The sequence below is a fragment of the Paramormyrops kingsleyae genome, chromosome 2, assembly GCF_048594095.1.
Source record: "Paramormyrops kingsleyae isolate MSU_618 chromosome 2, PKINGS_0.4, whole genome shotgun sequence".
NCBI lineage: Eukaryota > Metazoa > Chordata > Actinopteri > Osteoglossiformes > Mormyridae > Paramormyrops > Paramormyrops kingsleyae.
In genome coordinates this window covers 43453767-43467490 of record NC_132798.1, presented here as the reverse complement: position 1 = coordinate 43467490, position 13724 = coordinate 43453767, and the positions used below count along the sequence as shown (strand labels likewise).

Genomic DNA, 13724 nt, shown 5'->3' with positions numbered 1-13724 from the left:
TCAGACGAATCAGAATTCTCTGCTGATCAAGAATTATCCACAAAATTCAGACATTTTTATATCCTACGGCCATTAGCCACGCCCAAACAATGTCCAAATTTGGCCCGTTTTGGTCTGACGGCTATAACTTGGCCGTGCCTTGGCCTACCTTGACCAAATTTGAAATGCTACCTCCCTACACCATTCTGGGGACACGGTCCGAGGCGGGCCGCATTTCGTCAATAGGGGGCGCTACAACTAAAAACTGGCAATATCTCCTGACTGCCTTTGCCAATCTAACTGAAATTTGGTAGATATGTACTAGGAAGCAGCCTGTGGTCAGTCACCTACAATGGCAGTAATTATTCCTTAAAGAGTGGCCGCCATCAGCCAATCAAAATCAAGCAGGCATTTCACAGGCTTCTCAATGACCAATCTAAATCAAATTTGGGTGATACATTTGTGCTCTGACCCTCTGCCTAAACTGTAAAGGACACCTCACTCGGCCAGATGGGGGCGCAACAGTGACAACTTTTGCATTTCTGCCTATTTCTCGAGAACGGTGAAGCCTACAATCGACATTTCTTGCCAGGTCAATTCAGTACGACATGCCAAATCAAACAACATGTAGAACTTGCTTCTGCATCTTTGCGTTTTTGCATAATTCATATTGGTCTGAAAACAAGACATTTCGTTAACCTCCTAGGATTTTCACCAAACCTACACAAATCTGGTATCATTTAAATCAGGAGACAGTCATAATAAATAATTCATAAAAAAATCATAAACTTTCCATGAGGTATAGTCACCAGCCACACACAAACCATACAGGTGCCATGCCCAATTCAATCAGACAGCTATATCTCAGGCCTGCCTCAGCCAATCATCACCAAACTTTAATATATCCTGTAGAATAGTAGTCCGGAAGGGCCCTCCAAATTTGGTGCCGATCGGTCAAACGGGGGCGCTACAACAACATAACATGTCTGTATAAACCTTGAAAATCAGTTCAACTTACATTTATCTCATTTCTGTTCTAGTGACATGTTACTGGTTAAAATATTTTGTACTGCCAGTTCTGTGAGTCATGCCAAATCAAGACATATGCAATGCCCAATGATAGTCATTTTCATTCCCTTGTGATGTTTAAAAACTTAATAAATAACATATTACTGTAACTTCTACAATGTTCAGCCCAAGTAGGTCATTCTGGTAGTACATCAATCAGGACATTGCCATTATGGATAATTCATAAAAATATCTTAACCTGTACGCTATGGCCACCAGCTACAACAAACCTGCACCATATCCATGCTCATTTCAATCAACCATCTAAAGCTCAGCTGTGCTTCAGCCAATCCTCATCAAATTTGACGGCCTAATGTAGTAAGGGACCTCAGACAGACCCTCCAATTTTGGTGCCAATCGGTCAAACGGGGGCGCTACAGCCACTGTCCATATATTTCTAAGACCCACCTTAGCAAATTCAGCTGAAATGTCCTTATTTCTCATAAAACCTTGAAAGAATTGTTACCTTTCCCTTCACCTGAGTCCATATTTTTTAATCACTTTCATTTTTCACCGATTTGCCTCATAGAACATTATCAGACTTAATTTACACATAAGAAGGCCTGAAAGTATTGAATACAATTTCTAAAATGGAGCGCTGACTCCACCTGCTGGCCACTCTGTTTCCATGCCCATTTCATTCAAATAGCTATATCTCTGGCATGCTTCATCCAATCCTCACAAAATTTGGCGCACATCTGTGTTACTAGACTTCAGAAAGACCTTCCAAGTTTGGTGGCAATCGGTCAAACGGGGGCACTACAGCCACTGTCATAATATGTCTAAGACCAACCTTGGTTAATGCAGCTGAAATCTGCTTATTGTTTATTTAAAAATTAAAATATTAATCACCTTTCCCTTCATCTAAGTCCATATTTTTAATCTGCTTATATTTTCCTGCCATTTGACTTTTACAAATCTTTCAAACTTCAATCTTTCTTCAGGCTGTGTACACTACAGCAATTACAATTTTATAATAAATTGGCCAGCAGGTGGAGTCAGCGCTCCATTTCAATAATGCCTTCAATACTTTTAGCCTTTCTCCTGTCTAAATATACAACCTAGAATAGCATACAGCATGATATTACTGCTGTTACATGTCACACTACGCAACTCAGCACTTGGTTAAGAATATGCAACACAGCCTATGTTTACACAGGCAGTATAAAAAAGCAACCCTGTAATATCTAGATTTACCAGACCAGGTTTGAAGGTGCCTAAATCTACCAACTAGTCAGGCCATCTGACCAAAACCATGCATTAAGTCAGGCTAAGGCACTCCACCACAGGGTTCTACATTCTGTCCTACATTTGCTGACCTGTTAGACCGATACTAACTAATCTATATCCTGATTTCTACCTACTACTCAGACCATCTGACCAAAACAATGCATTCAGTCAGGTTCAGGCACTACACCACAGGGTTCTACATTCTGTCCTACATTTCCTGACCTGTTAGACCGACACTCAACAATCTACATCATGATTTCTTCCTTCTACTCAAACCATCTGACCCAATCAACCATCTAAATCTCAGCCGTGCTTCAGCCAATCCTCATCAAATTTGACGGCCTAATGTAGTAAGGGACCTCAGACAGACCCTCCAATTTTGGTGCCAATCGGTCAAACGGGGGCGCTACAGCCACTGTCCATATATGTCTAAGACCCACCTTAGCAAATTCAGCTGAAATGTCCTTATTTCTCATAAAACCTTGAAAGAATTGTTACCTTTCCCTTCACCTGAGTCCATATTTTTTATTCACTTTCATTTTTCACCCATTTGCCTCATAGAACATTATCAGACTTAATTTACACATAAGAAGGCCTGAAAGTATTGAATACAATTTCTAAAATGGAGCGCTGACTCCACCTGCTGGCCACACCATTTCCCTGCCCATTTCAATCAAACAGCTATATCTCTGGCATGCTTCATCCAATCCTTACAAAATTTGACTCGCTTCTGTATCACTGGACTACAGACAGACCTTCCAAGTTTGGTGGCAATCTGTCAAACGGGGGTGCTACAGCCGCTGTCCTAATATGTCTAAGACCTACCTTGGCTAATTCATCTGAAATATCCTTCATAATACCTTCAAAGACTTGTTGACTTTCCCTTCACCTCAGTCCATATTTTAAGCTCCTTTCATTTTTCTGCTATTTGACTCAGAAAATTATCAGATTTTATTTATAAACCAGGCAGTGTATATTGCAGATTTTTCGCTTTTTTGTATTCAATTGGCCAGTAGGTGGAGATGGTGCTCTACTTATATTGTACTTTTTTGGATTTTTTTTATAGATTGGCCAGTAGTTCGTCCTGTATTTCATTAATGCATGCATACAGCAGGTTCATATTATACATTATGGCCAGTCACTATAGAATGTCATTATAGTGTAGTGTGTTTTTTCTTAAATGTTGCTCAGGGCATTGTAATACTGTCGAACCCACTTATCTCGACCTCGGCTAACTCGCCAACCCTATTAAGTCGATGTTTTTGAAGTGCAATCACCAAAATTCCCTCTTTGCATTAGCATTTCTCATCGGTTATGTCGATTCTTTTATGTCGCTGAACCCTAATATCTCGAGCCCGAAAGAGGGCCAAAATCGCCACTTAACATCGGTTATCTCGATCCCTGTGACTAATCGCCGGCTTTTTAAAATGTATCTCACGTGCTAAACAGCGCGTACTCAAATCCCATTCGCATGGTAATTTGCTGAACAACGCAGCGGTTAAACGCGATCTAGGTAAATCCCCATCAAAACCAAAGCCAAGCATATCCGCATGCGGCAATGACAACGAAGATGAAGAAGATGCGGACGAAGATTTGGAACAAATTCCCTCTGCCAGTGAGGTGATAAAAATGCTACAAAAAATCGACGGTATGGTTCTTTTGCAGGGGATGAAACTGTTTTAGACAGCATAAGTAATATCGAAGCATTTATTTTCAAGTAGACTGTCAAAGGCAAAAAGCAACAAAGCATTTTAGACTTTGTAAAGAAACCATATTAATTGCGTGTACGATACTTTTCAGAGCTGTCAGAGCGAAATTACTTGTGAATTTGATTTTGACACTGGTTTGCTTTTTGTGACAACGAACTACACCCCACAGGTTTTTATGTGATTTTGTGAGCGATCTTTGTGTTTGCAATGTTGGATGATATAATTAAAGGCTTCTATCGAGAATCGACGGTGGTTTATATTATATACTGGTAAATGTCTGCTTTTGGTTGGTGCACATATGCCTTTTGTTGTTAGCCAACATGTATGTACATTTATATAACATGCCGATCGCGTCAGCAAACAAATCGCGGCAACGCTGTTGTGTAAAAAAACACCAAAAACCAGTGCATGTACATTCTCATTTATTAACGCACATAAATAAATTTCAAGCATATGTCAACATGGTATATTGCCCCCATATTGGTTTTCTGTTATCTCGATCATCGGTTATCTCGACGCTTTTTGGCAACCACCTAGGCCGGCAACATAACCGGGTTCAACTGCACTTTTTGTATGCGTATTTTCTTCACTGCCTGTTTCACCTATACGCTAATTAAAATTTATTCTGACATTTACATGTGTATTTAACATGCTTAAGAATGATGACTGTATTAATGATTATAATATTTATTATTATTCATTAGAGACATAATATAAAACACATTATACACATTGTAAAATTGCAATTGACTACATTTGTCTTAACCAAACATTTAGGTTTGTGTCATTGTTTGAGGAGGCTGAAAAAGTACATTGAGGCCACAATAGTTGAGCCAGCACAATTGACATAATATTTCGCATATGATGTGTATGCCATTCTTACATACACAGTGTACAAAGACCACAAAGTGTGATAGTAGCACTCATACTGTATATATATACTACACAACTCCCTACATGGCAATATTCTTTTGAATATACAATTTGGTGTAAGTCAACACAGGCATCACAAACAAAGCTGGATCGTTATTTTGACATCAATTTAACCATGGCATCATGACTGTAAATTACATGACATATTATGTACTACAGAACTGTCACAACACATCATTAATGTTTTGTTATTGCAGAGTAAAAGTGAAAATAACTCAATAAATACTACAAGAAAAATTGTGAGACATTATAGCAATAAACATCCACAAGCAGCAGCACATTTCACTCAAAGTACCTTTGCTGTCAGACTATAGTGTGTGGAGATGATTTCTGGTGCATTTCACTTCAGGCATCTGTGTGTAGTTCATACTGTCTGTGTCCAGTCTCTGAGTCCTTTAGAGAACGCTTTGGTTGTCGACAACATGGGCGCAGGGAAACTTGATGTGGTGAGTACGGTGTCACTGATATGAAGATAAGGCACTGGAAAAGAGAGTAAAACCAGAAAGCTGCATGTCAGCCAATCAGACACTTGCAGTTGTAAAGTGAAACTACTTCACAGACAAAATAATCCATCAAAGAGGCAAACTCACCAGGCCAGCCCATCTCATTGTTCCAACGTACCAGGCAGTGTGATGTGTTAACGAAAGTTGATGTGGTGGGCATGGGGTCAGTGTCATCAACAGCAGGCGCTGGAAAAGATTAAAAGATTAAAAGCATGAACTGGCATGTAAGTTAGACAAACACTGACAGAGTAAAACTAGAACTACACCAAAGAGGAAGAAATGTCTGAAAAAGGCAAACTCACAAGGTCAGCGCCTGCTCCTCTGGCTATGCAGCATTCAGTGTGATGTGTCACACTCCCAATGTACAGCTGTATGACGGAGGATGCAGTATAGCAGAGCTTCAACAGACAGATGTGTGTTGGCTTGATCATCAGGGAAGCACATGACAGTTGTGCCTTAGTAACCTGAGGTTATACATAGGAGAAGGCAGGTTAAAACATGGAATATAACAATGTAGTAGGGATTTCTGACAATACTTAGTTACCCAATTTATAAGCTCATACACTGCAAACTGGTATGTCTTAACTAGCATGCTCATGTTAAGTGAGAAACTGTCACTCACGTACCTTTGCTTTGCCCACCCAGTCATGGCACATCCACTGTGTCTAGATGAATGTCTCACACACACTGCCCAGCTTTCCCACTTAGATTTTAGGTCATCCACATGTATGACTGTTTAGTGTTACTTCATTTTAGCTGTTTCAAGAAACACACAAAACATACACATTACTCCAAAAATTACATCATATACATAATGCCATAATACAGTCAGTGTACATATGTCCATTTCCTTTTACAGTGTGAAAGTACACTCTACGACACTATACAGAGACATGTCAGTATATGGTCTTACCTTTGCCCATAGATGTCTGTGCCTCTTCACCCTCTCACCATTCTTTTCAATCAAAGCCTTGCTTTGTGAAATTCTGTGTCTTTTCAGCACGTTTTGTGGTACAAGACATTAGTTTGGTAGTGTCTACATCTGATGGTACTTCTTCATCTCCTTACATTTAATTCATTGTAATTATATATTCTACGTTACATAAGCAACTATACATTTACATTTTCCAAGTGTGTGGTGCTTTGTAAAGAGGTTCAGTGCACTGTACTGGCCCACAACACAAAATTTCTATATAGGCAACAATGCATTTAATAAATACTGAATTATATCACAGGACATCTAAAATTGTTTATTTTTTTGTGGAAAATTCATGACATTAACAAGTTTGGCATACTGCTGTTGTGAGGTACTTGACAGAGCACATTACCTCCCTTTTCAAAGACCACATTGCTTGCTCTGTCCTAAACTTCCCCTAGCCCCCACACCAACCCCCAGTGCCATGTGCCCCATCCTAGCCCCCTTATGCCTAGCCCTAGTGACCCTCCCGTAACCTTAGTCCTATGCCTAGTGGTAACCCAAGCAGCCCACCTCAGACTTATCCCCAGCAACAGGCCGCCATGTCCAGCTTTAGTACCCCCTGCCTCAGCCCCAGTGCCAGCTTCCTGAAGCCCAGCCGCAGCCCCCAAAAGCATGGTGCCAGCCCCAGGCCCAGCAGCAGCCCCCTCAAGGTCGACCCCAACCCCCAAAGCCCAACATCAGCCTCAGGCTAAATGCCAAGCCCTGGAACACCAGCTCCACTGCCAACCTCTGAGGCCTAGTTGCAGCCTTCTGAAGGCCAGCCCTAGTCCTAGCCCCCCACAGCCTACCGGCAACCCCAGTGGTAGCAGCTGACGGCCAGCCCCAGGCCTAACCCCCAAAGCTTGGCACCAGGCCAAGCCTCCCTGCCAATCCCCCCTAGTACAGCCATAGCCCCAGTCGCAGTGCCAGCCTCCCGAGGCTGACGCACCCCAGAAAACTATCACTGCAGCAAAAAATTTATGTTTCTTACTCATAATGTCTTTTATACAGTTTCTTACAGATAATGTGGCACTACACATTCATGATGGCTGAAATACATCTACATTGCTGAAATAAAAATTCTATTAGTCAAAATATTTTTCGCATACACATGATCAATCAAAGTGCCTTTCCCAGTGGTTGCTTCTTTGACAAGTTGAGCATACCCATGTTCTTCCATAAAATTAGCAATTGTACTTACTGTCAAATGATTTACTGCATGACAAATTTTTTCATATTTTTTTATACAGTTTCTTATACATGATGTAGCACTATACATTCATGATGGCTGAAATACGTCGGCATTACTGAAACAGAGATGCTGTTAGTCACAATGTCTTTCACATACACATGATCAATCAAAGTGCCTTTCCCAGTGGTTGCTTCTTTCACAAGTTGAGCATACCCATGTTCTTCCATAAAATTAGCAATTGTACTTACTGCCAAATGATTTACTGCATGACAAATTTTTTTTTTGTTTTTTTATACAGTTTCTTACAGATAATGTAGCACTACACATTCATGATGGCTGAAATACGTCGGCATTACTGAAACAGAGATGCTGTTAGTCACAATGTCTTTCACATACACATGATCAATCAAAGTGCCTTTCCCAGTGGTTGCTTCTTTCACAAGTTGAGCATACCCATGTTCTTCCATGAAATTAGCAATTGTACTTACTGCCAGAAGATTTTCATTGAAGTCGCCCATGATGATTTTCCCACCTTCCACACTGTCCAACTGAGTGATCAACTGCATCAGGTTCTTCTGAAAGATTGTTAGATTATACAAGGGTGGTCTGTATAGTACCAAGACTGTTGTTCTTAGTAGGCCCACACTGAACTGCACACACTCAATGTTGACACACTGCACATCAGTCACAGTACAGTTGGTATGTTCTTTATAATACAAACCCACACCACCATGTTGTTGCTTCTTCAGTTCAGCAGAGATAGCATCACTACCATCATATGCCTGATGTCTGGGCTTCCCATGGTATGAAAATCCAGGCAGCTGTACACCTTCTGTGTCTTCCTTTGAATTTAACCATGTCTCTGTCAAGCAGATGATATCAGCTTCCATATACCTTCTGTCTTGCTTTAGGTCATCCAGGTGACATGTAAGTCCTTCAACATTGTGCAGTAAAATCTTACATAATGATGGCACTTCCATGACGGGCTCAATAAATGCAGGCATGCTTTGCATTGCAGTCTCAATGTCTTGTTTTGCATATATAGCAGTCTCCTTAAAGTCTTCTATTATAAGGCCTTCCAGAGAAGTGACACGGCTTAATGCTACATATGCCTGTCCAGCTGCAAATATCTTCTTTAGTGATACAACAGCCTTATCTACTGTCAGACCTTGTACCTTGTGTACTGTACAAGCCCAAGCCAATTTCAATGGAAACTGCCGTCGTGTTCCACCACTGTTTGTCACTCTCTCCTCCTCTGCTTTGATTTGTGTAGCTTTGTCCAACCCTGCTTTTAGGCATGGCTTCTTTCCCCTGAGTGACTTTCCAGCTGCTTCGTTGTCAAATGTGATGTATATCTCTGATGGAAAATCCTCATCAGTATCAAAGCAGATGTCACTAACTGTACCAAATGCACCATTTACCAAGCCGTCTGAAACGTCAATATTTTTCAGAAGTATTACTCGTGCATTGACACCTACATGTAGTGATTCGGGGAGACATGTCTTCTGAACATTAGCATGATGTCCATGTTTCTTTTCCAGTCTGCCAGTTGCAGCAACCCTTTGAAAATCCTGAGCATGAATGATGACATGGTCTGAGCAGATCTTCCGCAGCATATGGTAGTTATGTTGATCAACTTCATCATTGGTTGCATAAATATGAAGACCAGTACTGTCTTGTCCTTCACCTGTCACACGTAGTTTCAGCATAGCAATGTCTTCCTCCAGCATTGCATCACCCCTTTTGCGTTTCCTTAGCCGATTCAGCAACTGTGCAAACTGCATGTCTTTCTGTCTCATAATTTCAGTCAGCTCCACCATAGCGAAATGATTCTGCCATAGATCAACAGCTTTACCCTCAGTATACAAAGCTTTCCCTTTCACAGGACAAAGCTGGTAGAAATCTCCAACAGCAATGATTGAGACATTTCCAAAAGCAGAATAATCTCCAATTTGTTTGATTTGTCTTAATCTGCCATGAATACATGCAAGCAGCTTGTGATCAACCATTGAAATTTCATCTATGATCAATATTTGCAGGTTTCCCAGTTCAGCTCTCAATGAATTTATTTTTTCATCTCCAAGTGGTTCATATGGCAGCTTTGCGTCCGTTGCAATATGGAAACAGGCGTGTATTGTTGCAGCTTTGATGTTGTAAGCACTAACCCCAGTTGGAGCAGTCAGTAACACGTGTGTCTCATCTGGATTTTGTGACAACTGACGCAAGATACGAGCTGCCTCATAATGTATTGCTTTGATCAAGACTGACTTGCCCACACCTCCAGGTCCAGATATGAATACATGAAATGGTTCTGGGTTTTCACCACGTGCCTTCTGTAAACACCAGTTTCGTATTTTGTAAAAAGTCTCAGACTGCTTGTTATTCAGTGAGCGAAGCAAAGCCAGTGCTTCCTGCCTGGACATACCACAAGGATTGTCATGCAACATATAGCGCCTCGGCCTTGGTAACAAATCTGGTATCTCATCACGTTGTTCTCTCATTTCTGGTGTAGTGTTGGATTTGCTAGCAAGACACTCTAGCCGTTCACGTTCAGTTTCCGGACAAATCTCTGCCCAGGCATCTTCCATTACACCATGCTGCTGTAAGTCTTCTTCAGCTTTGTCAATTGCATGTGATTCCTTTTCAAAACTTGACATGTTTGACTGCACAACCAGTTTTACTGAATGCAATTCATCATCAAAGAACTTGACACAACCAGTCTCATAGAATTCCTGGTAACTGCCAAAAGTAGAAGGTTTTAATTGTGCATCGAAATAATGTGGCAGAAAAAGTTGCAAAATGCTGTGGTAATATTTTTCTGGGTCCTTTGTGGGTGAAAAGCGAGCATACCGAACAACGGCTGCCTCTGTGCGTGTCCTTTTCTTCACAAATCCTAATTTTCTGTCCAACTGCACACTTCCAGGGCATGAGCTCTGAGACTTACATAGTATTCTGTACTCAGATGCAAATCTCGCCAGGCACATTACTGCAAACTCTTTTGTTTCTGGTCTGGCTTTATATCTATCAGTGATACTGTTCATCCAAATACCTTGTTCATCCTCATTCTCACACTCAGCTTTCTTCCGTATGATGTTCAATGGAAGGCTCATTTTTACCACATTTTCTCCGGTTGGGATAAACTGCACCTTTCGTGATCCCTCTTTCAACCTCATGTTAGTCAGACGATAAACACTTTCCTGGGCCGAAACTTCACGATTGTGCAGGAAAACACTGCCAAGTTGGCGAAGAGCTTCTTTTGCATCAAGGTTACCTTGCTGGGAGGCCTCTTTCTGAGCATTTGCCAGTAGCAGTCCCATCTCTCTCTCAGCTTTGGAAATGTAGGAAATGATGTACACAATACATGAATATGCATCAACCACAAACTGAATGTCCATGTTTGCATTCCAACAGCGTAAAAGGTCTCTGTTATATTGGTTGACCCACACTTCACATGGTCTCCTCTTAAGAACAATGGTAGTTTTCTTTGTGATTCTTGAGTACGCAGCCTGAAATATGTCCTGACTGATACCAATTGTACTAAATAAGGAATCAACAGAGTCATAGTTGGCCTCAGGGTTTAGTACAGCATCCTTCACTTTTTTCATGATAGCGTCTGCTACTTCTTTTTTCAGGGGCTGTCCGTCTGTCTCACCATCTCCAACTTTGCATGATGACACAAATGTTCTGTTGCTTGGAGGACGTGGGAAATTGAATCTACAAGTTTTCCCTTTTTTCTTGCATGTTTTTGAGTGCCTCTTACTATGTTGCTGTACACTACATACAATTTCATGCATTTCATCGTCACCCTCTGGCATTTCACATGTCACATATTGATCAATGAAAGCTGATACCTCATCTTCATCATCTTTGCCAACCTTAGGCGCATCTTCCACCCAAAACAAACAGTGAGTGTGAGGTGATCCTCGTTGCTGAAATTCTACTCTGTAGAAATAATCAACTATTTTGCCAATGGGTTGTGCTTCTGACATGATGACATCTTTTAGGAAGCAGTGGAATCGATAATCAAACATTCTGGCAGCTGTCACAGGATTGTTTTTCAACAGTGCACACCTTTCTGACCAGTCAAGCTCAGCACTTGATGCATCTATGCCATCTTGTTTGAAGATTGCTGTCATAAGTTCTCTCCAGCGTAAATCAGCAGAAGAAAATGAGCAAAACCATGTGGGAATACCAAGCTGTCTTACCATTGCAAACAGATCTTTCTGAACACTTTGCCAAAAAACAGGGGTGCCTCTGATTGGTCTTAGAAATTTATAACCTTCATCAAAATTGAACATCTTTTGTAGAGACTCCTTATTTGTCAAAGTTTCTGATGTGACAGGACACTTATCCCGTGCATCATAGCCCTTTCTCACAGCAATTGACACATTTGACACAACCTGCTGAAGCTCAGACAAATACTGCCCATAAAATATATAGTCCAAGTTTTTCCCAAAACGTCCATCTGCATTAAGAATTCTTGTATTTAAATACCTACACAGTGTCAGTTTTCCCTTCCTTCTGTCATGAAAAGTGCCTGTTCCTTTTGGGAAAAGGACTGGAAAACATTTAGCTTCATTTGACTCATCAGTTAGAAGCCTCACTGGGTTGTTTCCTTCTGCAGGTGCCATAGACATGATTCCATCAAAGTGTTGATCCAACACCTCTTGTGCTATGTCGACAGGTTGAAGACACGTATCCATGTGCATGCCATGTTGTTGTCTATCATGCAGAGTTTCATCCATCTCCTCATCCTCCATGTTATTTTCATTACGCTCTTCATCTGCATGTATGTCACTTACATCACCAGGCACTTCAGTTTTCTGCAGGGGATTAATCCAGTCATCATTGAACTGCACATTGCTATAAAATTTGTTATTCTCTGTAAGATACACCAAAGCCTTCTTTATTTTTTCTGGATGCACAAATTCATATTTGTAATGCCCTTTGTAAGTTAACTTCCGCTTCAACTTCACACGGATCATAAGGTCATCATTATTCACTCTTGGTAAAGATTCAGCTACATTCGAAATGCTTGACGGGACACAAGTCACAGGACCATGAACACCATTTTGTCCACCTTTTGGCAAAGACACAATTCTCATAAAAGGAATATGAATACCAATCAGATGTTGTTCCAGAGTATTTAGACACTGCAACTCAGGAGGAACTGGGTCTAGAGCTAGACAGTTTCCAACGCTCTCTGCTGGCATTTTCCCATCAAGAATCTTTCTATGACATGTGTGACAAATCCATAATGAACCTGTAGGGCCCAACAGACTGCTACAATCATCAGAACAAGTATCTATACATTTGTGTAAGTATGTGTCAGTTATGCACTGCATTGCCAGTAATGCAACTCCTTGTGATTTTTTTAGGTATTCATCTTTTCTGCATATCACAACTTGGTATTTAAACAACATTCGATGACAAACTGAGCAAATGTATACAGGGCCTGTATTTATTTTCTCTCCAAATTGTTCGATCACATACGCAATATCTGTTCTTTTATCCTTCTGCTTAGTTCGTTTCTCAACATTTCTCTTTTTTACTGCAGTAGCAAAATCGCTGTTTGTTTTGTATTTATCAACACTTAACTGCTTCGCACGTTGCTGGTGTTCAATGTCTGTGGCATATTTACTTACACTTGACTGCTTCGCACGTTGCTGGTGTTCAATGTCTGTGGCATATTTACTTACACTTGACTGCTTCGCACGTTGCTGGTGTTCAATGTCTGTGGCATATTTACTTACACTTGACTGCTTCACACGTTGCTGGTGTTCAACATTTGTGGCATATTTCCTAACACTTGACTGCTTCACACATTGCTGGTGTTCAACATTTGTGGCATATTTCCTAACACTCGACTGCTTCACACGTTGCTGGTGTTCAACGTCTGTCGCATACTTGCTCACACTCAACTGCTTTACACGTTGCTGGTGTCTATCATCTGTTGCATATTTGCTCACACTTGACTGCTGTACATATTTGCGGTGCCCCATATCTGTTGCATACTTACTTATACTTGACTGTTTAACATGTTCTCTGTACACTTCATCCTCACGGTAGCGCTTTATGCTTCTCTCAAGTTGTTCCTCCTTGTACACCATACTTACTTCATACCGTCTTTTTTCTCGTTCAAGTTTTCGTCG

General features: G+C 40.9%; 1 long non-coding RNA gene across 1 annotated transcript; it reads right to left on the bottom strand.

Moving 5' to 3' along the window:
* Positions 1-5538: 5538 nt before the first annotated feature.
* Positions 5539-6837, bottom strand: LOC140587724 (uncharacterized). Its single transcript, XR_011989403.1, has 4 exons — positions 6336-6837; positions 6049-6178; positions 5725-5886; positions 5539-5608 (listed from the first exon to the last, which is right to left on the bottom strand). It is a non-coding gene; the product is annotated as an uncharacterized lncRNA (long non-coding RNA).
* Between the last annotated feature and the right edge of the window lie 6887 nt (positions 6838-13724).